At 45.7% G+C, this 22,719-nt stretch overlaps 1 protein-coding gene across 2 annotated transcripts in view; it reads right to left on the reverse strand.

Moving 5' to 3' along the window:
• KMT5B (lysine methyltransferase 5B) overlaps positions 1–22,719 on the reverse strand; it is a 288,550-nt gene that overhangs the window by 244,933 nt on the left and 20,898 nt on the right. For both annotated transcript variants that reach the window (XM_086957817.1, XM_086957816.1), the window contains exons 2-3: positions 13,087–13,223; positions 12,176–12,259 (exon numbers count right to left, since the gene is read on the reverse strand). The gene's annotated coding sequence lies outside the window, so the exon portion shown is untranslated. The remainder of the gene's footprint in view (positions 1–12,175; positions 12,260–13,086; positions 13,224–22,719) is intronic.

Here is a 22,719-nt window from a genome sequence, read left to right on the forward strand (position 1 = left end):
CCCGGGGCCGCCCCAAAGCCCTCATCACCAAGATCATGAAATATTGTGATAGAGACTGTATTATTTGGGCGGCGACGGAGGGGCTGTGCCTCAGTTTGACTGTGACTGCACAAATATTGCCATCCACCTGGACTATACCAAACAAGTACAGGAATAATGCAAATCCTACAACAGAAATTGAGGGCACTTAATCTCCGATAGATGCTTCTGCATCCAGCGAAACTTAAAGTTCTTCACCAAAGGAAAGCACACATGTTATGTTATGTTATGTTAGTATGAATTTGTAGAGCGCACGTTCACCCCAGTGTTTCTTGGCGCTGTGTGCCTCTGGGGAACCCGTCCTGGCTTTCCCTGTGAGATGGTCCCTATTGAGCATCCCCAAGGTGAAGCCAGGCATCCCCGGCAGCGAGGGGGCCGTTGTGGAGATTAAGCAAGTCATTGCCCAGAGGTGCAGCGTGGGACCCATGGTTAGAGAGGCACCGATGCGAGATGTATCAAGCCCGCTGACATTGGTTCCGCACATCTCTGAGCGACCTGAGGATGTATGGGAACTGCATGAAATAAGGGGTTACCATACTACTTGTTGGGTGCTAGCCTCTCTCTGACATGGGGTACCCTCATTTGTCAGCCCTCTGACTGACCTTGGGAAAGGGCGATCAATCCTAATTCTTGTCCTCTGGTACCCCCCAAAAAAATCACAATCTGTAAGGATGGGACTATGCAGCTTTCCACCATAGACCGATCGACTGAAGCACGGGAAACAAACTTGTTGCAGCAACCAAATGGAGCAGACATGGATTCCAATACTCCAGTGCAAGACATTGTTCCTTATATCTTACCAGGAATGATTGGCGAGAATGATGGTGTATGAGTAACGTATCTGGAGTTATGGGAGACTATGGGACTGGATGGGGAGTTTTTGCCCGCAGTTATGACTGTGTGTGTTGGGGAGGGTGCAGAAAGTGGTACTGAGGTGTCAGTGCCAGCTACTGGAATGGGTAGAGCATAACTTGAATCCTCTACGGTAAGTGTGAACTCAATTTACATTAGTTAAGGGTGTGGCTTGCTTCGTGCCTGTGCGTGATAACACACTGATTGTGGAGGTGGGAAGTATAGTTCAAGTTTTATGACTTCCAGGCCGGGATGCAGTGTGACAATTGGTACCAGCCAGTCCCTTTTGGTCTGGCCAAGTATATTGTGAGAGTCCTGGCACAAACGATGGGTGGACATGGATAGACATGTGGTTGCGCTATGTGGAAGGATTTTTGTTCATATTGTTGGTTTCTTTCTGCTGCAGTTAAACAGGAGTGGAGGGGTGGTTAGGTGAAGCATGAGACACACCCATACCGGAATGGGGGGTATTTATTTATAAAGTTTTATATAGCGCAAACAAGATCCCAAGGGATAACAGAGCGCTTTACAATATGAATGAGAGGAATAACAAAAGCAGTCTCAACATCCTAGCAGGAGAAAGTATCCCTATTAGGGTATGAATTTGTTCATAAGGAATCCTTTAGCTTCCAATTTGAAAGCAATCGTTGAAGAAATTCTGCGTACTTCTGCTGGAAAAGGCTCGGTGACCAGTACTTTTTTTGTTCAGGATAAGTGGTTTCAAGAGAAAAGTAGTGGCACTTCTTGAGGCTCTACATCCACAGTATAGTTCAAGTTTTTGTGCAAGGTAACTCGGAGTATTGAAGTGAAGGGCTTTGTGAGTCAGAACAGCAATCTTTAACTGAATACGAGCTTCATAGGGTAGCCAATTAAGAGGTTTTAGGACTGGGGATATATGATCGTATCTTTTGGTGCCAGAGACCAATCTAGCAGCTGCATTCAAAGATGACCTTAGAGGAGCCAGGGCATATTTGGGAAGGCCACAGAGTAGCGCAGCAGTAGTCAATCCTCGGGAAGACAAGAGCTTGAACTACCTGCTTGAAATCCTTTAGTGGAAGGAACGGTTTGATCATTCTGTGTTACCTAAACAAATGGTTTGCTCCCTTACATACATTACTGATATGGTTCTTCATATTCAGGTGCTTGTCCAAGGTGACTCCGAGGGATTTTGCTGAGTCAATGATGAGAGGCGTGCAATTGAAAGCAGTGAGGTGACTCAGTCATAGGTCTATCTTGGGGAGGTAGTTCAGGGGGGAGATGAGCAGGAATTCTGTTTTGGAAGTGTTAAGCAGGAGATGGTTCTCAGTTAACCAGTTTTGAGTAGATGTTAGAGTAGTGTTGAGGGAGATGATGTTATCCAAGGAAGAGTTTTTCAAATAGAGTTGCGTGTCGTCCACATACATGTGGAAGGGAATGTTCATAGAGTTTAATGAGTTGGCAAGAGGTTCCAGGAAAAAGGTTGAATAGGATGGGGGATAGGGCGGACCCGTGAGGGACCCCCATGAGTACAGGGAAGGGCTGGGAGAGGGAGAGGTTTGCCTTGACTCGTTGTGATCTGTGCTGAAGGAAATAAGAGAACCATTGCATCACCTGATCAGCAAAACCCATTTTATTTTTCAGGATGGATAGAAGGTTGTCATGATTAACCGTATCGAAAGCGGATGACAGGTCAAGGAGAATCAGGAGGGAAGATTCGTTTTTGTCAAGCATTTTTAAAATGTAATCCATAATGCGTGTGAGCCGTTTCAGTGCCGTGTCCCCTCCTGAAACCCGATTGATGTAGGTCTAGAAGTTGATAGTTCTCTATGTGATCGCAAAGTTGAGATTGAACACATTTTTCTAGGAGTTTTACTAGGGTGGGAATGTTGGAAATGGGGCAGAAATTATTGAGATCAGCTTTTTCAGCATTAGTTTTTTTTAAGATCGGTGAAACCTGAGCTGCTTTTAGGACACTAGGGGTCCTGCCTTGTGAAATAGAAGCATTTACTATCCTTGTCCAGGAGGGGATGAGTGCATTCTTGATTTCCTTGAATATAGCCGGGGGAAGCGGGTCGCTGAAGTGGTTGGAGGGGTTGATATTCTGAAGAATCTTGTGGATGTCGTTTTCAGTAAAAGGGGTAATGGAACCCCAGGACGCCTTGTTCTTAGTAACCACGGAGGTCAGTTTGTCCTTATCCAAGGGGTCCAGAGAGGAGGCAGCACCTGAGGGAGGCAATAGAGCTTTCTTAGAGGAGAGATCAGCAGATATGAGTCTAGATTTTTCAGAGAAGAAAGCGGCCAGATCATAACATGTGGGTGGGCAGCCATCAAGTTCAGAGTGGGATGGACCAACGACTGATTGCTGTTTGACGAATTCGAACAGTTTCTTAGGACGATTTACCGCTTGATCCAGTTGGTGTTTGAAGTAGTCAGACTTGGCACTCCTGATTTGCTTACTGTAGAGACTCCTGACTTCTCTAAGGAGTTTTAGTTGGTCAGAGGAGGGATTGGATCGCCAGGACCGTTCAGCAACCCTGAGGTTGCGTCATTCTGTGTTTAAGTTGTCATTATACCATGGTTTGGATATTTGATTTGAGAAATTTTTGTGTTTGATTGGAGCAATGTTATCCATGATTTTCGAGATTGTCGAATTGCATCTTCCATGCTATCCGAGTTGCCTTATAATTCCACACAAACGAATTGATGTCCTGTTGACACTTCATGATTTGTTTTGAGTCAAAACCTAATGGAATGCTGTTAAATATAAATGTAAGCTTCGGTATAATTGACATTTTTATGAGGCTTACCCTCCCATAGATCGTCAGTGGGAGAAATGTCCATGCCTTTAGAAGCGCCCGACATTCTCGGGATACCCGATTCAAATTTACCTGAGCTATATTCTTGACTTCCTGGGTAATCGTAATACCCAGATAGCGCATTGAGGAGGTTGCTTCCAATTGTGAGTTATTAATATTCCACTCCATAATTTCGGTTTTCCCCGCATTTATCTGGTACCCCGAGATTTCCCCGAATTCTTCTGCTCTCCTGACAACTGTTGGAAATGCCTGAATGGGATCTGACGTGTATATAAGAATGTCGTCCGCATACATGCCTAGACATTTCACCCATCCACTGAACTCAAAGGGGATAATACTCTGTTCTTCTCTTATTATCTGCGCAAAGGGCTCTATATAAAGATCCAACAGAAGCGGGGAGAGGGGACAGCCCTGCCTAGTTCCTCGTGAAATCTTAAATGGCTCAGTGAGTGTGTCGTTTACTAATAACTTAGCGGTAGGAGCTCTGTATGGAAGAAACTGAGGAGGAGGAGGGAAAAGGGTGGGCTCTCCCTTCCAGACATACAATACTACGCCTGGGCCTTTCAGTTATCATTGTCAAGAATGCTACTGAAGACCCCAACAGACTCAACAGTAGGGAGAATGTTTAAGGCCATGTTAACTGGAACGGGCCTGCCAATGGACGGGTTTTTATTCAAATTTGGAGAACAGAAATTTTTCAAGAAGGTGAGGTTGAAGGTCTTGCAATCGTTAGCCAGAGCCTGGACAAGGATTAAGAGGTCAACAAGGCTGGCCTACTATTCAAATTGGGCTCCAATGTTGGGTTCCCCGGGGCTCCCATCGTTTTTGGGTGACAACCTCTCGACGCCATTAAGAGAAGGGGGGATCACGAGATGGGGAGACTTGTTAGCTGGTGGGGCATTAATATCATGGGATAATCTGCTTGAAAAGGTAGGCCCAGGGCTATCAAGGTTTAAATACATGCAACTAGTAAGCTGGTCTAGAGAGCTCTTCAAAAAGAACGCCTTGGTGGGGAGGTGTAGCATGTTAGAACAACAACTGGTGGAGAAACCACAGGGAAGCAAAGAAGTGGCACATTGGTACTGGGCAATTGCGGAGGAGGTGGACGGAGACTTCGACCTTCCTGACGAAATATGGGCGGAGGATATGCTCCTTCAAGGAGAAGATTGGTGGATAAAATCATTCACTCTTTTATATAAAACTGTCAAACCGGCATGGTTGAGGCGAAACCACCTCTTCACACTACACTGAGCCTATTGGTCACCACAAAAGCTGGCAAAGTTTCAAGCTGGTAAATGTTGTAATAAGTGCAGTCTTCAGGGCGCATCAGACGTTCACATGTTTATGGACTGCCCACTAATCAAGACTTTCTGGGCGGAAGTCCTGGATACACTGGGCTCGATACTTAAAGTATCCTTAACCTGTTAATTAACACTGATAATTTCTGGAATGGCTGATAATGTGACTGGTACAGCAAGGCAGCTACTGTTTATGCAATTTTACTCGCCAGACGTCAGATATGTAAATTTTGGGTTGACTCAAAGGCGCCAACACATGCCAGCTGGCTATCATCTTTAATTGAAACATCAAAGGTAGACCTGGCTAGATCTTGCAGCAGACAAAACCTCTCTTTTTGGAATCTGTTATCTTCTTGGTGTTAGAGTACCGGGGTTTTTTTTTTCCCTCGGTCCTATGATTATGCCTCCAAACTTCAGAGTCCACTGTGGCGGTTCCGTTAGACAAGAAAAGGACCTCGTGGTAGTCCCTACCTTGATGGAGTCTGTGTCGGGTATGGCTGGTCGTCACTCGTCAAAAAATACCTCAGTAAACCCAGATTTGGTCTCCCGCCAGAATGTTCCCCAAAGAGGTGGAGATTGTGAGTGCGTTCTATCCCGAGTCGCACGAACAGGTGGTTGGCTATATAGTCTGCGGGCAAGAGGTACAGGCAAATGAGGACAAAAAAAAAATTAAAAAAATTAAAAAAGAGATTGTCGAATTGTAGGCGTCGGTGAGCGATTGCACCTCAACCAGATCGGCTTGGGCGGATAGGGCAGACTTACATTGGGCGGCTATTTCGTCAGAATCAATTGATCTGAGGTCCCTTTTCCATATCTTCAATTTCAAAGGTTGAACCTTCCTCGTCAATACCTCTCTGTTAATGTAAAAGAGGATGATAAGATGGTCGGACCAATCACAGGGGGTAATGGAATCAAGGGTGATGGTGTGGTCTTTCGAGATAAGGTCAAGAGTTTCTCCTTTAGTGTGAGTTGGTTGGTCGCAGTGCTGAGTCAGATCTTGATGCACTAAGAATGATTTCAAGCAGGATACAGCAGAATCCTTGGGATTGGACCAGTGATGGTTGAAATCACCAAGAAAGATTTGGACCACCGCTGAGTCGACATTACTAGTGATGATTTCCATTAGATGCTCAATAAAGGGGAGATTGTCACCTGAAGGGTGATAAAAGGTATGAAGTTTGCAAACTGGTAACTTCATACTAGAAGATACTGAGAAACAGGTATTCAGTGGATGAAGGTGCAGAGGAATCCAAGAGAGAAATCGAGTGTGTGTTCCTGTGGATACAAGCTAGTCCACCACCCAACTTCAGAGTTCTGTCTAGCCTAATTATGTCATGAGTGGGAGGAACTAGGAGGTCTAAGATAGGGGTGGAAGAGGGATTTAACCAGGTTTCGGTGAGGATGATAATGTCTAAATCATTGTGTTGGATGAGGTCGAAGATATCAGAGGCGTGTTTACTGGCTGATCTACAATTAAGTAGTACACATTAAGTCATAGTGGGTCGGGGGGAAGAAAGCTGGGAGATTTTCACACGGGTGAGGTGGTCTGAGATGCTGCCTTTAAGATTGCGAGGAGGTTCTCTGTTTGGGTTGGAAACGATGGAATGAATTTGACTCAGCTGGGCCATGTTAGCTATGGAATCAGAAGAATTAGAGTTGTGATTGTCCAGGGGATCAGTGGATGCCCGGAGAGTCCCAGATCCTATGGGGTTGGCGGTGGAATTAGGTAGGGGAAAGGAATTTGAAAAGGAGGAGGCTAGCAGCTGATCCATCTGGTCGCAGTCCCTGGTGGATGATCTGTGCCACTTCAATGGTGTGACGAGCGAACTGATCATTGGGAAAACGTTATTAGAGAGGGATTTCAAGTCATGTCGCTCAGAAATAAGTAGGAGCAATTGACTAGACATCTTGTCGAGGCACGCAGCCAGGTCTGCATGTTGGTCTAGGGGTGGGGGGAGTGAGGGAGAGAATATTGGTGATGGGGAGCCTCTGTGTAAGTCAGTTGAGGCCTGTGTGGGGACTCGATCAGAATGTGGCATGGACTGTGGCAAGGAAATGGGGATGGGGGCAGCCAGGTCAGAATGTTGGTTTAGGGGTGGGGGAGCGAGGGAGAGAAAATCGGTGAAGGGGAGCATCTGTGTAAGTTTTTTGAGACCTGTGTGGGGACTCGTAGGTCTGAAATGACTTACACAGAGTCCTGACCTGGAATGTCCGGCAGTTGGGGAGGTATGTGAAGTGGTAACAGGAACTCACTTTTCTTAAGAGCCACAAGATGGACATTGCGTGCCTACTGAATGGGGCGGTGAGAGGCACGGATTAGTGGCATCCAAGCCTTGATGAAAGTGTGACTACGGGGGAATGCTCCAGTTTGCACTCCTGTTTGAGCAACTTTATCGATGAAACTTGTAACACAAGAGCAACTACACAGAAAGTGACAAGCAAGGTCATTGTATATAGAAAAACTCATCTCCCCAAACACACATATTCCCTTGAAGATGTTGAGACTTAGCAGGAAAGGGATTTGTATTAAATGGGATTGCTAGTCCTGAGGACCCCATTATGGGCGAAAGTAGTGGACAAAACATATCGACTCAGAAGCAGTATAGGAGAGAAAAGGGGTCCTAATTACCCCTAGACAGTCTTCGATTTTTAAACTTTTAATCCTATCCGGGGAACCCAGGTATAAAAGTTTGGAAAGGTTTCTCTGAATTAGTTTTACACTTAGACTATCACTGTCTTTTTGTATGTAACTTACTGTGTGGATCCAATCACATTTATGTTATGTCTGTTGCACAGTTGCTCTTGTTGACACGCAGCTGGGGGCACGCTATTGGTGGATGCCTGTGGATATCCTGGAGGACCGGACGGGCAGGGAATCCTTATCTCTTACCCTGACTGGCTCCTTGAATCTAATTGGGACACCGCTGGAAGGAAGGTCCATGGAGTTAGAGGCACTTAAAGAGGTGTCAAAGGGCGTATCTTAGGGGCTAACTTGCAGGGTCTGTAGGCAGTTACAGGCAGACCTTCAAAACGTAGAGCAGACACTCGCCAGAAACCAGGCAATGCAGTCAACCCCTCCAACCTTCCTAAATGACTAGCAGGACATACAGAGTCACGTCACGGATATCTGGGATCAACCGGACCAATATACCTTAAAGCAGTACTGTCAGTTTCTGCACCGTGAGGGGGGATACATCTGAGCACTTATTGGAATGGATTCTGCTACAGGAATGGTTACCTCCAATGGTTATTGTGGAAGTGTTCCACACACACATATCTGCAGCATGTATATGCAGTGGATCAGACAGTCAATGCAAATGTTTTCTCCCCCTTTTTAGAAGGGTTGGCTATTCCTAAATTAGAACAGGTGGCAGCTGAGGAAATGGATGAGTAATTAACACTGGACAAGCTTAGATCAGCGCTTCATATGCTCCAACGGGCTAAGACACCGGGTGGAGATGGGTTCCCACCCGAATTTTACCAGCTGTTTTCGGCCGCATTAACACAGAATCTCCTGGAGGTGTTTATGGTGGCTTCAGAACTTGGCGTATTACCACCTACGATGTGGGAGGGTGAGATTTGCATGCTTCTAAAACCAGAGGAGGTGAGGGGGCAACACCAATTACCTATACTGTAGAGACCTCTTACTATGATAAATACAAATGTGAAAATACGCAGCAAGATCCTAGCTGTCCGTTTATCACCTCATATGCCAAGGTTGGATCATTAGAACCAATGTGGTTTTATACCAGGAAGGAGTACAAGCATGAACCTCCGGCATCTGACGCCTGTTCTACATTAGGCAGACCAGTGCGATGAAGAACTTGTGCTAGTTTCGACTGATCTAGAAAAGGCCTTCGAAACTGTGGACTGGGTCTATTTGCTCCAGGTACTGCAGATAATGGGATTTAAGCTCCAAGTACAGAGGGTGGGGTTGCCTCCTTTACACAGACATGGTTGCGAGAGTGAGGGTGGAACAACATCACTTAGAGGCATGAACACTCAATAGAGGGACTCGCCAGGGGTTCCCCCTCTCCCCCTGTTGTTTGAGTTGGCGATAGAGCCATTAGCTTTATGGGCATGTCAGGAACTACAGGAGACTGAGGCATACAGGTGGGTGAGGTATGGCATGTCGTCTCATATGACAATGATGCCTTAATTTATCTTTCCTACCCCAGCTGCCAGACAACTTAGGGAATATCTAGAGCCTTCCTCTGAACTGTAAGAAGTCCTAAATATTCCCACTTGCCTCCTTGGTATGCATGCCAGTGGATCAATTACTGGTCTTCTGATTGCGTTGGGAATTAGAACAATTCGATACTTAGAAATCAAAGTAGCACATTTTTGAGCCAATCAATTACACTTAAATGTGGAGAGAGTCCTTGAGGACATCCTTTGCTTTTTGGACCACCCTGCCCCTTTCCCATAAGGGCTGGATGGCTACTGCAAAAACGGTGCTGCTGTTGTGAAGTCTCAATGAATTGCAGAATTCACTTTGTCCTTTGCCACACACGATATTTAAACAACTCAACTCTCTTCTGAATGTGCTCCTATGGGCTGGCCAACGTAGCAAAGTGGCCTTAACTGGCTTGACCAAATGTTAGGAGGATGGCGAATTGGAGGACCTGCATCTATATTTATACTATTACGCTGCACACCTTCAACATGCAGCTCGATGGGGAAATCAGGAAAAGAAATTGGGAGAAGAGACTGCTGGTCGGTAGTGTGGCTGCAGACCGCTTACTGGAACTGTTGATGGAAGGGGCTGGCACATCTGCAGACCTTCCATATCTAGTGCAACACACAGCTTTTATCTGGCAGCGTTTTATGCAAACCGTCCTAAAGCGGGCTCCATTCCACAGGGAACTTGACATACTGATGTTGAAGCCTATCAGGTAGTTATTAGACAATTAGCCCCGTCAACCGTGGCAAGAGGGTGGGTACGTTCTATTGGGTGACTTGTATCCCAGAGAAGCGATCATTACTTTTGATGACTTGCACCAGGATTTCATGCTTGGCCATGGTCAATTTTTTACAAAAAGCTAGCCTGATGATTGTTGCCTGGATTACCTGGCCTTCACATCTTGCTGCCCCTGGTCCCACACAAACACTCGGGGTCCTATTAACCTGTGAAATGAGACGTCGCCTAATATTCTTACAATATAGAGCAAGGTGGGCAGACGCAGTTGTGACCCCTTCCCATGCACCTTTGGAGTGGGATTTGGACCTCAACATGCCATTAACCAACAGGGATTAGACAACAGTTAATGAATGAACACATATTGTCTCCAGCAAAGCTCGTTTCCAATTAGCACATAACAACTTCCTGCATAGGACGTAGCTTACACCCAGAGCACGGGACCGTATTTCCCCAATATGTCCTGATAGCTGTCCCCGCTATGGTACAGAGGGTGCAGACTTTTTACACTTAGTCTGGAACTGCACTTTGGTACAGATCTTTTGATGCCAGATCGTGGCTGATATTGTTGGGGCCACCCGTCTACACATAGTTCTCTCATTTCAGTGCTGTTTGTTGGGCAATGTTAAGCGACCGAAGGGGGAAAAAACTGCGCTACAAATGTTCACACTTGCCATTGGTATTGGCTAGATGTCGTGACGCCATCACATGGGAGGGTCAAAGGGCGCCTGAGAAAGCACACTGGCACATGGATGTAATGGAGTGGTCACTGGTAGAAGAACTTCACATGAAGTTGCATAGAGGTGATGATAAACTAGCAGAGGATTTAATGGACAAGAGAGCTTTATACCATGCCCTCCTTAATCCAACATTTGATGAGTACGCCTCAGGATGTAATGAGACTTATGACAGTGGGGAGGAATGTCCGGGTGGGGGGTCTGTGTCCGGGCATGCGGATGGGGAGGGAAGCATAGGCCCAATGAGGTGAAACCGGATCTCATGCCGGGGGCCTCACGACTCTGGTGCTCAGAATATTGATGCGTAATGGAATACTGTACATGTTTTTAAGTGCATTGCACCCACCGCACACAATACCGCCTGCTGTCTGGTCTTTTGTATTGTGGTATAAAATGGAAAAATAAAATGCTTTTTTTAAAATGCCAAGCAACATGCAATGGCAGAAGTGAGACGTTTACTATTCTCCAACCTAGGAATACACAACCCAAGGACATTAGGGGTCCTCTTAGGCTTTTTCTAGATAGACCCCTACAGAGTGATGAGGAACAATCAAAGATCTCTGTCGAACAGACTGACTGAAACCTAAAAGTTTGGATGGACGCAATATAGCACTAGCCAATAACTTATGAAATGATGTGTGATAATACTGGTACGCAGAAGCGATTTCTAGACTCCCTCCTTAATGTACACACCTGACGTATTGCTCTGTAATAGTGATGTGTCATATGTGGTTTATATGGAATGTCTTAAATGAAAACTCAATAAAAGAATTAAAACATGTAGTCTTTAATCACCTGCTGGTGTTGTAGTAGAGGGATTACCATCAAAACCAAGAGGAGAGCAAATGGCTTGGACTTTGTGAGTGAAAAGTCTAGAAATTATTTTCTGAATACAGGAAGTGGTTACTCCTCAGAACAGATTACACCTATTTCTTTTATGTCATTTTTGCCACACACATAATTAGCAAGTCTTTGGAGAGCAGCATAAGACTGTCTTTTTTGCCCTCTTTTTTCTTGGGCAACATTATCAAACACTGGGCTCACTCTCTTTCTCTACTACCCCTGGTTACGCCACCTTCTCAAGGTACAGACTTCCAATACTAACAAAAGGGAAGGCCCCACAGTGCTCCCAGTCTCAAAGTGACCAATGAATTCTCACTTAAACTTTTAAAATCTTTTTTTTATCAGCTCCATTTCAGGGAAAATTTAAAGACGGACATGGCGGTGTGCTGTTCCTTGCATGCCACTAGCCCTGACTTTACAGCTAATTGGAGGAAGTTTCTATTGGCAAGCTTCATACTGAGTATAAATTAAGCAAGTTATTCTATGATGCCCTGCAATTCTTTTATTTTATGAAGCAACCTATTAGTACATAGATTGGTTAGCAAAATTAGATACTGGCCTCAAAATGTTGTGTCGTAAACTGCGACTACTTTTTGCAAGCAGCCTCTTTGGACATCAGGCACATGTCGATAACCAACACATAAGAAAACTGACTTTAAGCATGACATAAGTACAAGCTGTTGTAAGACTTACCTTCAAACAACTAAAGTGTGATTCCTTGCTGCGTGGTTCACTGGTCTTTCAGGTAGGTTTCAACAAGGCTTCTTACTGGATAGCCTATTGTGAAAAAACCCTGTTAGTAGATTGGCATTCATTTTAGTAATTCTAGTATAGTCATACCTCACAATGGGCATAAGGTAAAGGATTCAGAGAATTTTCAAACAAATGTTAACTAAATAGGATTGAAGAAGATTCCCTTAAACACACTAGAATGTCATGAAAATTACAGCGACTATTTTTTGAGACTATACATTTTGTTCCACTACACAAAATATATGACCATTCTTACTTTTCCTACTTCATCACTATTTTGTGTCAATTTAATGAAAACACATCTAATTACTCAATTATTATGCAGCTTTAACCTAAATAGCAATTAGAAAAAAATAAATAAATGTAACAAATTCAATGACAGCTCACAAAATGTACCACATGCAATAAACTGAACAGGATCTTGGTGGTTATTATTACCCAACCCATTCATGCTCATTTTAACAACATCAGAAGAGTGATGGAATTTGCCTTGCAGAGATTTGAACATGCAAGCTACATGTGCTCAAACTACTGCGTTAGTCGTTTGATAAACATTTTTCAACAAAACTAAAGTTTGAGTGCGATTACAGAAGAAAGTAAAACGGACACAAGAATCAAATGCAGAGAAAGCCCACAACCACTTCTCTCAGTCTCAGCTGCTTCTCTGTGGCCACGCATAGAGTTGTGTCAACACTGGGAGCCACAGAAGTAAGAGGGGTACACAACACTCAAATTGTTCTTACACTCCCACAACTAGATCAGCCAGCACAGCAGCAACGCAGGACCCAGTCTCCAGTGCACCTGCTGTCATTCACATTGCCAGGCACTAGCTATCCCGCTGCTGTACCTACCGGAAGCAGCTGCTACAGCTGGGATGGATTTTCAACACAATGTAATGAACTTTGGTTCCTCAGTTGGGCTGCCTTGCAGGAAGAGAGCAGCACGGCAGAGTACAAATGCTCTACTGCCTAGGACAGATGACCTACATCTGCCAGGGATGAAAACCAGAAAAAAGAAAAAATGTTAAAGGTTACACTAACATATTGATGCATTTGTTAGCTTTCTTGTTTTGCAGTTTGGTATACCATCGAGAAAGTGGTATCTGCAATGCACATTTGACAAATTCAGGAGATGCAAGCGAGTGAAACTATCATAACTTTCCACATGTCAAAGTTGTAAACAGAGTCCTCCAACACTAAAATGCTGGTCAAAAGGACCTTTCCATTCGAATGAATTCAGATTTGGGGAGCAGTTTAATTTTTTTTTTTAAGTTTGGGGCACTTTACTATTTTAGCAGAGTAAGAAGAACTCCTAGGACAAAGACAAAAAGATGAATATATGAGATATCCCTACACAACTTCTCATGGGCAGAAAATTGTTCCCAGGAGCACAAAATTGTCTTGGCTGATGTGAAATAAGTGCCACTAGTGATCTGTTTAATGGTGCACATTTTCAGTGCTGCTGATTGTAGAACCAAATATCATGCAGTTATCAAATAACAGAGGTCATTTAGATCTGGATTAACAGAGGTGAATACTTGTTCAAAATCCTAACACAGACCTGTGCACCATTATGTTACGAATTCGGGGCTGGACTGTTCCCATTGGGCGCAGGGTCAAGACTGCTTTGCAAATGGGTCCAAACTGGAAAACACAATGGATTTAGGCCCAGATCTCTGTACTGGGGTGAATGTATGGCATTGTTCTGCATTCTGTCCATCAACTGTTGTTTTTGCATTTGTCGCCCCGAGTGGGACGGGTATGCTCAGACGAGAGTCCCGTGCTCTCCATGCCACTGGAATCAAGCTATCCGGGCTGATGAGGGCTGAAAGCCCGAAACCGGACCTAGGATGCTTGTTTTCAGTCCAGGGAGGACCTGACTTGGCAGTTCAGGCTGGACTGTTCCCATGGGGCACAGGGTCAAGACCGATTTGCATATGGCTGGGTTCAAACTGGAATGGCATGGTGAGCAAAAAAACGATGGATTTAGGCCAAGATCTCTGTACTGGGGGGGAATGTATGACATTGTTCTGCATTCTGTCGATCAACTGTTGTTTTTGCCATTATGTTACGAAGCAAATAGTGTTAAAATGGGCCATTAATTCTGATGGTAGACATTTCTAGCACAGGCATTAGAAGATTAAATTAATAGCACCACAAGATACATTCCATAAATATATGTTTTTATGTAGGTTCATATACTTTGCACATTCCTCTCATCTAGTGTTAGGATCGGATAATACAAGTTGTTTTCCTACTAAAAAGCTTTGAGTCATGTGATGCTGTGCGACTCCTCCATTAGTCTAAAATGCACACCAGCACTCAATAAATCAATCACGTCATTTGTATAGCGCACTACTCACCCGGGAGGGTCTCAAGGCGCTGGGGGAGGGGAAAGTTACTGCTCGAACAGCCAGGTCTTGAGCTGCTTCCTGAAAGCGAGATGGTCTTGGGTTCGCCGAAGGTGGGTGGGGAGGGAGTTCCATGTCTTGGCTGCCAGGTAGGAGAAGGATCTTCCTCCGGCGGTGGCTCTGCGGATGCGTGGTACGGTGGCGAGTGTGTGGCCGGTCGATCGTAGCTGGCGGGTGGGCATGTAGAAGGGCATGCGGTCGTTGAGGTACTTGGGGCCCAGGTCGTGGAGAGCCTTGTGTGCGTGGGTGAGGAGTCTGAACGTGATTCTCTTGCTGACGGGGAGCCAGTGCAGGTCTCTCAGTTGTCCGGTGATGTGGCTGTGTCGGGGGATATCGAGGATGAGTCGGGCGGAGGCGTTCTGGATGCGTTGGAGTCTTTTTTGAAGTTTCGCTGTGGTTCCGGCGTAGAGGGTGTTCCCGTAGTCCAGTCGGCTGGTGACAAGTGCCTGGGTGACGGTCTTCCTGGTTGCCGTGGGGATCCATCTGTAGATCTTGCGGAGCATGCGCAGGGTGTTAAAGCACGATGAGGAGACGGCGTTGACTTGTCTAGTCATCGAGAGAGAGGAGTCCAGGATGAAGCCCAGGTTGCGTGCGTGGTCCGTCGGTTTGGGAGCGGTGCCCAGGGCCGGGGGCCACCAGGAGTCGTCCCAGGCGGAGGGTGATGATCCCAGGATGAGGACTTCCGTCTTGTCCGAGTTCAGTTTAAGGCGGCTGTTCCTCATCCAGTCGGCGACGTTTTTCATCCCTTTGTGTAGGTTGGCTCTGGCGGTGGTGGGGTCGCTGGTGAGGGAGAGGATGAGCTGGGTGTCGTCGGCGTAGGAGATGATGTTGAGGTTGTGCTGGCGTGCAATGGCTGCGAGGGGGCTCATGTAGACGTTGAAGAGGGTTGGACCGAGTGAAGATCCGTGTGGTACGCCGCAGATGACTTTGGTGGCCTCGGATCTGAACGGAGGGAGGCGGACTCTCTGGGTTCTTCCGGTGAGGAACGAGATGATCCATTCCAGCGCTTTTTCTCGAATTCCGATGTTGCTGATGCGCTTCACTAGAGTTCGGTGACAGACGGTGTCGAATGCCGCAGAGAGGTCCAGGAGGATGAGGGCCACTGTTTCCCCGTTGTCGATCAGGGTTCTGATGTCGTCGGTGGCTGCGATCAGGGCGGTCTCAGTGCTGTGGTTGGCCCGAAACCCGGACTGCGAGGGGTCGAGGGATCCGTTCGTCCCGCTGTTTGTTGACGGTCTTCTCGATGACTTTGGCCGGAAAAGGAAGGAGCGAGATGGGACAGTAGTTCTTGAGGTCGGTGGGGTCCACCGTTGGTTTCTTCAGGAGGGCGGTCAGCTCGACGTGATTCCAGCTCTCCGGGAAGGTGGCTGTGTGGAAGGAGGAGTTGATGGTGTCTCGGAGATGGGGTGCGATGGTGGCGTCGGCTTTGTTGAAGACGTGGTGTGGGCACGGGTCGGTTGGTAATCCGGAGTGGATGGAGTTCATCGTGCGGGTGTTGTCTTCGGTGCTGATCGGGGTCCAGTTGCAGAGGGTGGTGGTGGCGGGCGTTGGTTTGGTGGTAGGTTGCGTGGTCTGTGCGTCGAAGCTATTGTGAACGTCGGCGATCTTGCGGTGGAAGAAAGAGGCGAGTGAGTTGCAGAGGTCTTGCGAAGGAGTGATGTCGTTGTTTCCGGCGCTGGGGTTTGAGAACTCTTTGACGATGCTGAAGAGTTCCTTGCTGTCGTGGGTGTTGTTGTCCAGTCGTTTTTTGAGTGCCGTCTTCTTGGTGGCGCGGATCAGCTGATGGTGTTTGCCGATGGCGTGCTTGAGGGCGGTCCTGTTGTCTGTGGTGTGGTCGAGCCGCCAGGCTTTCTCGAGGGTGCTGCAGTTCTTCTTGGATTCCTTGAGTTAGTCGGTGAACCAGGGGGTTTTTCTTGCTGCCTTGTCTGCTGGGAGGGTTCTTTAGTGGTGCGAGGTCATCGGCGCAGGCGGTCAGCCACTTGGTGAGGTTGCTGGTTGCTTTGTTGGGGTCCGTTGTGCTGGTGGGAGTGTTCTGGCTGAGGGAGGCGGTGAGCTGCTCGGCGGTGATCTTGCTCCAGCATCGGCGGGGGACCTGTTGCGGGTGGTGGTGGGTCGTAGTTTTTTTGAAGCTGAAGTGGACGCAGCTGATGTCGGTCCAGTGGAGTACGGTGGCGTGGCTGAAGGAGATGTGCTTGCTGGATGAGAAGACTGGGTCAAGCGTGTGGCCGGTGTAGTGGGTGGGGGTGTTCACTAGTTGCTCGAGTCCGAGGTTGGCGAGGTTGTCCAGCAAGGCGGTGGTGTTTCTGTCGTTGTTGTTCTCCAGGTGAAAGTTGGAGGTCTCCTAGGAGGATGTAGTTGGCGGAGGGAAGGGTGTGCGGGCTGATGAAGTCTGCGATGTCTTCGCTGAATTGTGTGCGTGGTCCCGGTGGTCTGTAGATGAGGGTGCCGCGGAGGGTGGTCTTGGGGTCAGTGTATATCTGGAAGTGCAGGTGTTCAGCGGCGGTGAAGGTTTCGTCGGAGTTGGTTGAGATGCGGATGGTGATCTTGTGTACGATGGCGATGCCTCCTCCCGTCTGGTTGACGCGGTCCTTCTGGGTGATCTTGTATCCGTCCAGGATGGCTATGGCGATGACGGGCGCTGAGGAGGCGTTCATCCAGGTTTCGGTGAGGAAGGCGACGTCCGGTGCTGTCGTGTCGAGCAGGTCCCAGAGTTCCACGGCGTGCCTGTGGATGGAGCGGGTGTTGAGCAGGATGCACTACAGGTGGTTGCTGCTGGTGCAGGGCTTGGCGGGGGCCGTGCAGGTCCGGTAGCAGGAGAAACGGCAGGCGTGGCAGGCGAAGGGTCCGTGGGTGCGTCTCGGGGTGGCTCGGTAGCAGGCAGGGTTCGGTCCAGTGTTGAGTGCGTTGAGTGTTGCGGCGTCGAAGGTCCGTCGGGTCGTCTTGCTTCGGCGGGGGCCAGGGGTCCTGGCACTGGGCGCAGTCCAGGCGCGGACGGGCGCAGACGGGCTTACCTTTGGCGCACCTTTTGCGCTCAATCGGTGCGTCCGCTGCGCGGTCGCTCAGGGGGCGTCATAAGTAAGGAGCCGGGAGGGAGGAGCAGCTGGGTGGCAGGCGCGGGGCGGCGAATGGAGTCGCATGGGGGCGGGGCCGCAGGGAGGCAGCGGCGGGAAATCCAAGGGTCTGCGGGCAGCGGGGATCCCAGGAGCTGCGGGCGGCGCTCGAGGGAAACTGCAGGCAGGAGGCGGCAAGGCAAGGCAGGCAGGAGCGGCAGCAGAGGGTGGAGTGACCAAGCCCTGAGGAGAGCTGAGCGGTCACAAGAACACTGACTCCCCCATTAGAATGTTTTTCGCATGGTGGGTGAAAGTGTAGAGTAACAATGTGCCCTCTGCATTGTAATTAGCTAATTAAATATATATTCAGGAAAAAACAAGCACAATCACCGTAGGAGAGAGAGTGCATTTGAATCTACAGCACTACACATTACAAACAAATGCTTAAAATGTTCCCTTTGTATCATGGGAGGCTGTAGATGCACATGCTTTGTATGGACTGTAAAGCAGTTTCTTCCCAGCTGTAGCTAGCTGGCAGATGACAGATGTTTGAAACAAAGTCCTTCATACAGTTTGGCCAACCATAGCTTGTTGACGTGCCAATATGTCCCAACAGTAATGCTTTCTGAACAAGTGTGGTGTTGACCCAAGTTGCGGACTACACATATCAGCTAACAGGTTGTTGGCTACAAAATCCCTAGGAGGTGCCGGAGTACCCATTTAGCCTTAGCATAACAAGCAGGGATGTGGAATTCCTATAGCCCGACGCCCAGGACATATTGTTTGGGGTCAAGGGCAACAAGTTTTAATGTGTATTTTGTCCTTGGGTCAAGTAGGCCCAATCCCGTGAAAAACACAAACCCTTTGGCTGCCAGTTTGCAGTACCACATTAAGGATCAGGGAAGGGTACTGCCTGTAGTTTAGTTAATATGTGTGTGCATGTGTTAATGCTGTTCAAACTTGTATTTATGGTTCATTAATTGAAAGCCTTTATTATTAGGGAGAGCGCTGTAAGTAAATGTACGTCTGACTGCACTACTGACAGTGGTTCCAGTATGAAAATGTGTACACACTATTTCAAAGTTTTGCAACATGAGGCTATGCATGATGCTCACAGAATGCTCTCTGATTAGATGCAAATGTTTGCACAAGCTTGAAAGCAAGATTAATGTTTCTTTGCTTTCAATATCAAATATTCCTAAAAAATGAAAGTAGGGAAATAACATTTTGCTAAACTACTGTAAAATTTCAGGTACCATTTCTTTGCAGCATCATTTAGTAAAATGTGTTGATGTATGCTAGTATTTCCCAAAAATATTCCTATTGGAAAATGTGTGTAAGATTATGGGAAACAAAAATAAACAAGCCTTGGCAAAGCCAGTAGGTCTGACATTGGTGGTCAGCTTTTTAGTTTTGGTAATGCGTGACTTGTTTTGGCATGGCTTTTGTAAAACCTTATTGATGTGAGTGCTGCCGGGCCCTCAACATTATAATAAACATTGGCAAACGCAAAAATAGTTTTTGGTCTCAAAGAGCACACACTGCCACATTAGTTACTGGTACTATTCAAAACTACTTTGGGTACCGATATGCTTCTTGTGAAAGAGCAGCATGCTGTCACTCACAGTGAAGCCAGCCGATTCAGAGAGCGAGAGAGAGAATTTTAATAAACACAAAAGGTCATGGTTAACGCTAGACCAAATTAGGGGCCCATTTATTAAAGAAAGTCTCAAAAGTGCACCTTTTGGTATATGGCTTTCGTGAATTCACAAGAATTTACATTAGTAGGGCAAGAAATTGTACTTCTACAAAATATTTGTGAACTGCATTTTAGCGTGAGCAAATATGCATGTGTACATTTGCTCATGTGAAAACCTGGATGTTTGAAAGTTCATTTTCCCTCCAACTACTTTTTTCCCAACTCTAAAAGAAGGTTTACGTATGCCACTCTCAGGAGTAAATTTCCAACATTTCTCAGTATGGGAAAGATTAGAGAAGATTTGTTGAAAACACTAAAAAATGCAAGTTAGTAGGTTTGCACAGGCTCAATAGGGCATTCCAAGCCTGGAACTACTGCTTACCACCACCATCTTCAGTCCCAGTATGTGGAGCTGCGGAAATGTGCCAACATAAAATGATTACTAGTATTCAAACACTACTATGGGATATACCCTGGCATAATCAGAGAGGCTATATAAGAGCTCTTATATAATGAGACTGCTGCCATAATTTTTGGGAGAACTACATGGCACCAAAGGGACAAGTGGATTTTGTTACAGGACAAGTAGATTTATTAAGCAACCTGCCCCATGGACAAGTAGATATTTTAATAAATTCCACACCCCTGACAAGTCTGGATACAATTTGCAAGCCACTTTGCAATGCTGCCTACTTTTGAAGTAGGGTGATCCTTGTGTGGTTTAGCAAAACCAATAAAAATCTGATTAGTCCTACTGAAAGGTTTGTCATTATAGTACATAAGTACTAGTTTAACAATTAAAGTGTTTAGCGGTCTCTTCACAACAGAAACAGACAACCCATCAATCGCATGGTTCAAATGGAAAAGTGACACTACATTAGGGAAGAACTTATGATTGGTTCTAAGGTCTATTCAGCACCTATGGACCTGAATAAACGGCTCTTGAATAAGAAGTGCTTGGAGCTCACAAATGTGTCTGAGAGACGTTATAGCAACAAGATAATTCACCTTCCATGAGGAACTGTAATTGGCATGAATGGAAATACTTATAAGTTGTTTCTATAAGCCTTATCATAACTACATTCAGGATCCATACAGGTGCTGGAGGAGTCCTTGTAGGGGGAAATCACTATTTGAATACCCTCCGTGAACACCAGGACTAGGAAATCTTAAAAAGGTATGAGCGTTCACTGTTCTGCATGTATGCAACTACAGCCGCTTAATGAAGACGTATTGAAGTGTATGCTTGAGCTGACTTTTGAAGATGTAAAAATGTAGGAAATGCCCTGTTTCCACATTTAAGCATAGTATGCACTGGTGGTGTACCCACGTGCTTATCACAAGAGCTACATAATTCTTTTGGAAAGTGTAGGTATTTGAACTCTATAACCTCAGGTTTCAGACCACTAGATTGAGCTGTTTTGGGTCAGGGTGCCTGACTATTCTGCGCTGTTGTGAAAAAATATGCTCTAATGGAAAGCCTTCCGTGGGGACTGATTAACATTTCCAGTAGCAATGTACTCTGAACCTGGGCTGTCTGGCCCACGTTGGTGCCACTAGGATTAGAGGCATTGAGACCTGCTGCATTCTTCTCACAACGTATGCAATGAACGGGAGAGGTAGAAAAGCGCAGACAATTATCTCTGACCAGTTAATCCACAGTGCATCACCATGGACGGGGAGTGAGGGTATCCGCAGGACAAATTAGGGAAGTTTGGGTTGTCAAAAAGTAGATGGCTGCACTACACCACCTCTTTAAATATCTTTGGATGACGTCTGGGTGAAGTTCCTACTTGAGGACCAGCGGATTCATCCTTCTTGGTAATATAAACTACAATGCATTCTGTGGGGTAGAAAACAATTGCTTTACACAACTATTTACTCATGAGCACATTAGTTGATACACAGATCAAAACATACCAAAGAAATAGTTTTTCAAAAATTGCATATATCATTTATAACAGTTACATTCACATATGGCTGCAACATACACAAATGGTAGAACAAAAAACTAACAGAATGAAAGTGATTTTGGCAAGGTAAGTGATGTGTGTGTGATAAGGAATAATAATCAAAACATACATACATTAAATTATATATATATATAAAATTGTTTATATTGCTTAGTTTGCACATATATTTGCTGCTAGGCACTAATGCCACAATGAGGTTTAAATATTTTTAGACACTTGCAGGCACATGCATCAATATTGCATTTTGCGATTCCTTAATTACGAAAAATAAGGAATCGCAATTAAGGAATTGCCAACTGCAATACATCAAGAAATCGCTATAAAAATAGCGATTTCTTAAAATTCCTTAATTGCGATTCTCTAATTGAGAATCGCAATTAAGGAATACTTCCCCATCCATTCCTATGGGCCTAGAGGCCCATAGGAATGAATGGAAAGACATTCTTAATTTGCAATTCACCACTGAAAATTCGCAAATTAAGAATGCAATTTCAAGGGTGCAGGGGTGTCCAAAGGGCACCCTGTTGCACCCCTGAAATCTGCTTAGGAGTACATTTTGCACACTCACATGCCCCAAGGGCATGTGTGTGTGTAAAATGGAACTTTGAAAAATGCACTTTAGTGCATTTTTCAACGTTTTCGCAAATTACCATGAAGGTCAACTTTATGGTAATTTGCTCCCCTTATTTGCGAATTCGCAAACTTTTAGAGTTTGATGCATTTCATTTAAGGAATCTCAATTTGAGATTCCTTAAATGCAATCGCAATTTAACAAATCGCAATTTTGCGATTTCTTAAATTGCGAAAATGACTAAAATGTTACTGCATCCCAAAAATGGGAATTGCATTCGCAAACGGCCGATTTTTGCGATTCGCACCGTTTGCGAATGCAATTTCCTATGATGCATGTGGCTGTTTGTCTTTTATTGTATTTTTTAACTTTTATAATAGTATCAATTGTGTTTGGTTCATGTAGTATGTTTACATTTCATATTGCGCAATTTGCACAGTTCAGGTGGCATTTTATAAATTTGTTATTCTGTAACCAAAATTAGACACTATGTCTTCAATTATGTTGGATACAGAACAAAATGAATGAAGCAGTTTACAGTTTCTTAAAAGGTTAAATGGGTAGGATGATACGATTAAACTCCACCTCTTGTTACATGCTCTATAAGTACCCTCAACAGTTTCAGCAGCACATCATGTGATCAAGCCTCTGGATAGAGGTGAAACGCGTCATGCGGGCTTGCTGGGTGTTGATTTTCTACATGGAATAAAGCACTGAATTTTTGCACCAGAATTGGGTTTAGCCTGTTCCGTCTTTGAAAACAGTCCAAGCATAGGGATTG

Source organism: Lissotriton vulgaris, chromosome 2_1, assembly GCF_964263255.1.
Source record: "Lissotriton vulgaris chromosome 2_1, aLisVul1.2, whole genome shotgun sequence".
Lineage (NCBI taxonomy): Eukaryota > Metazoa > Chordata > Amphibia > Caudata > Salamandridae > Lissotriton > Lissotriton vulgaris.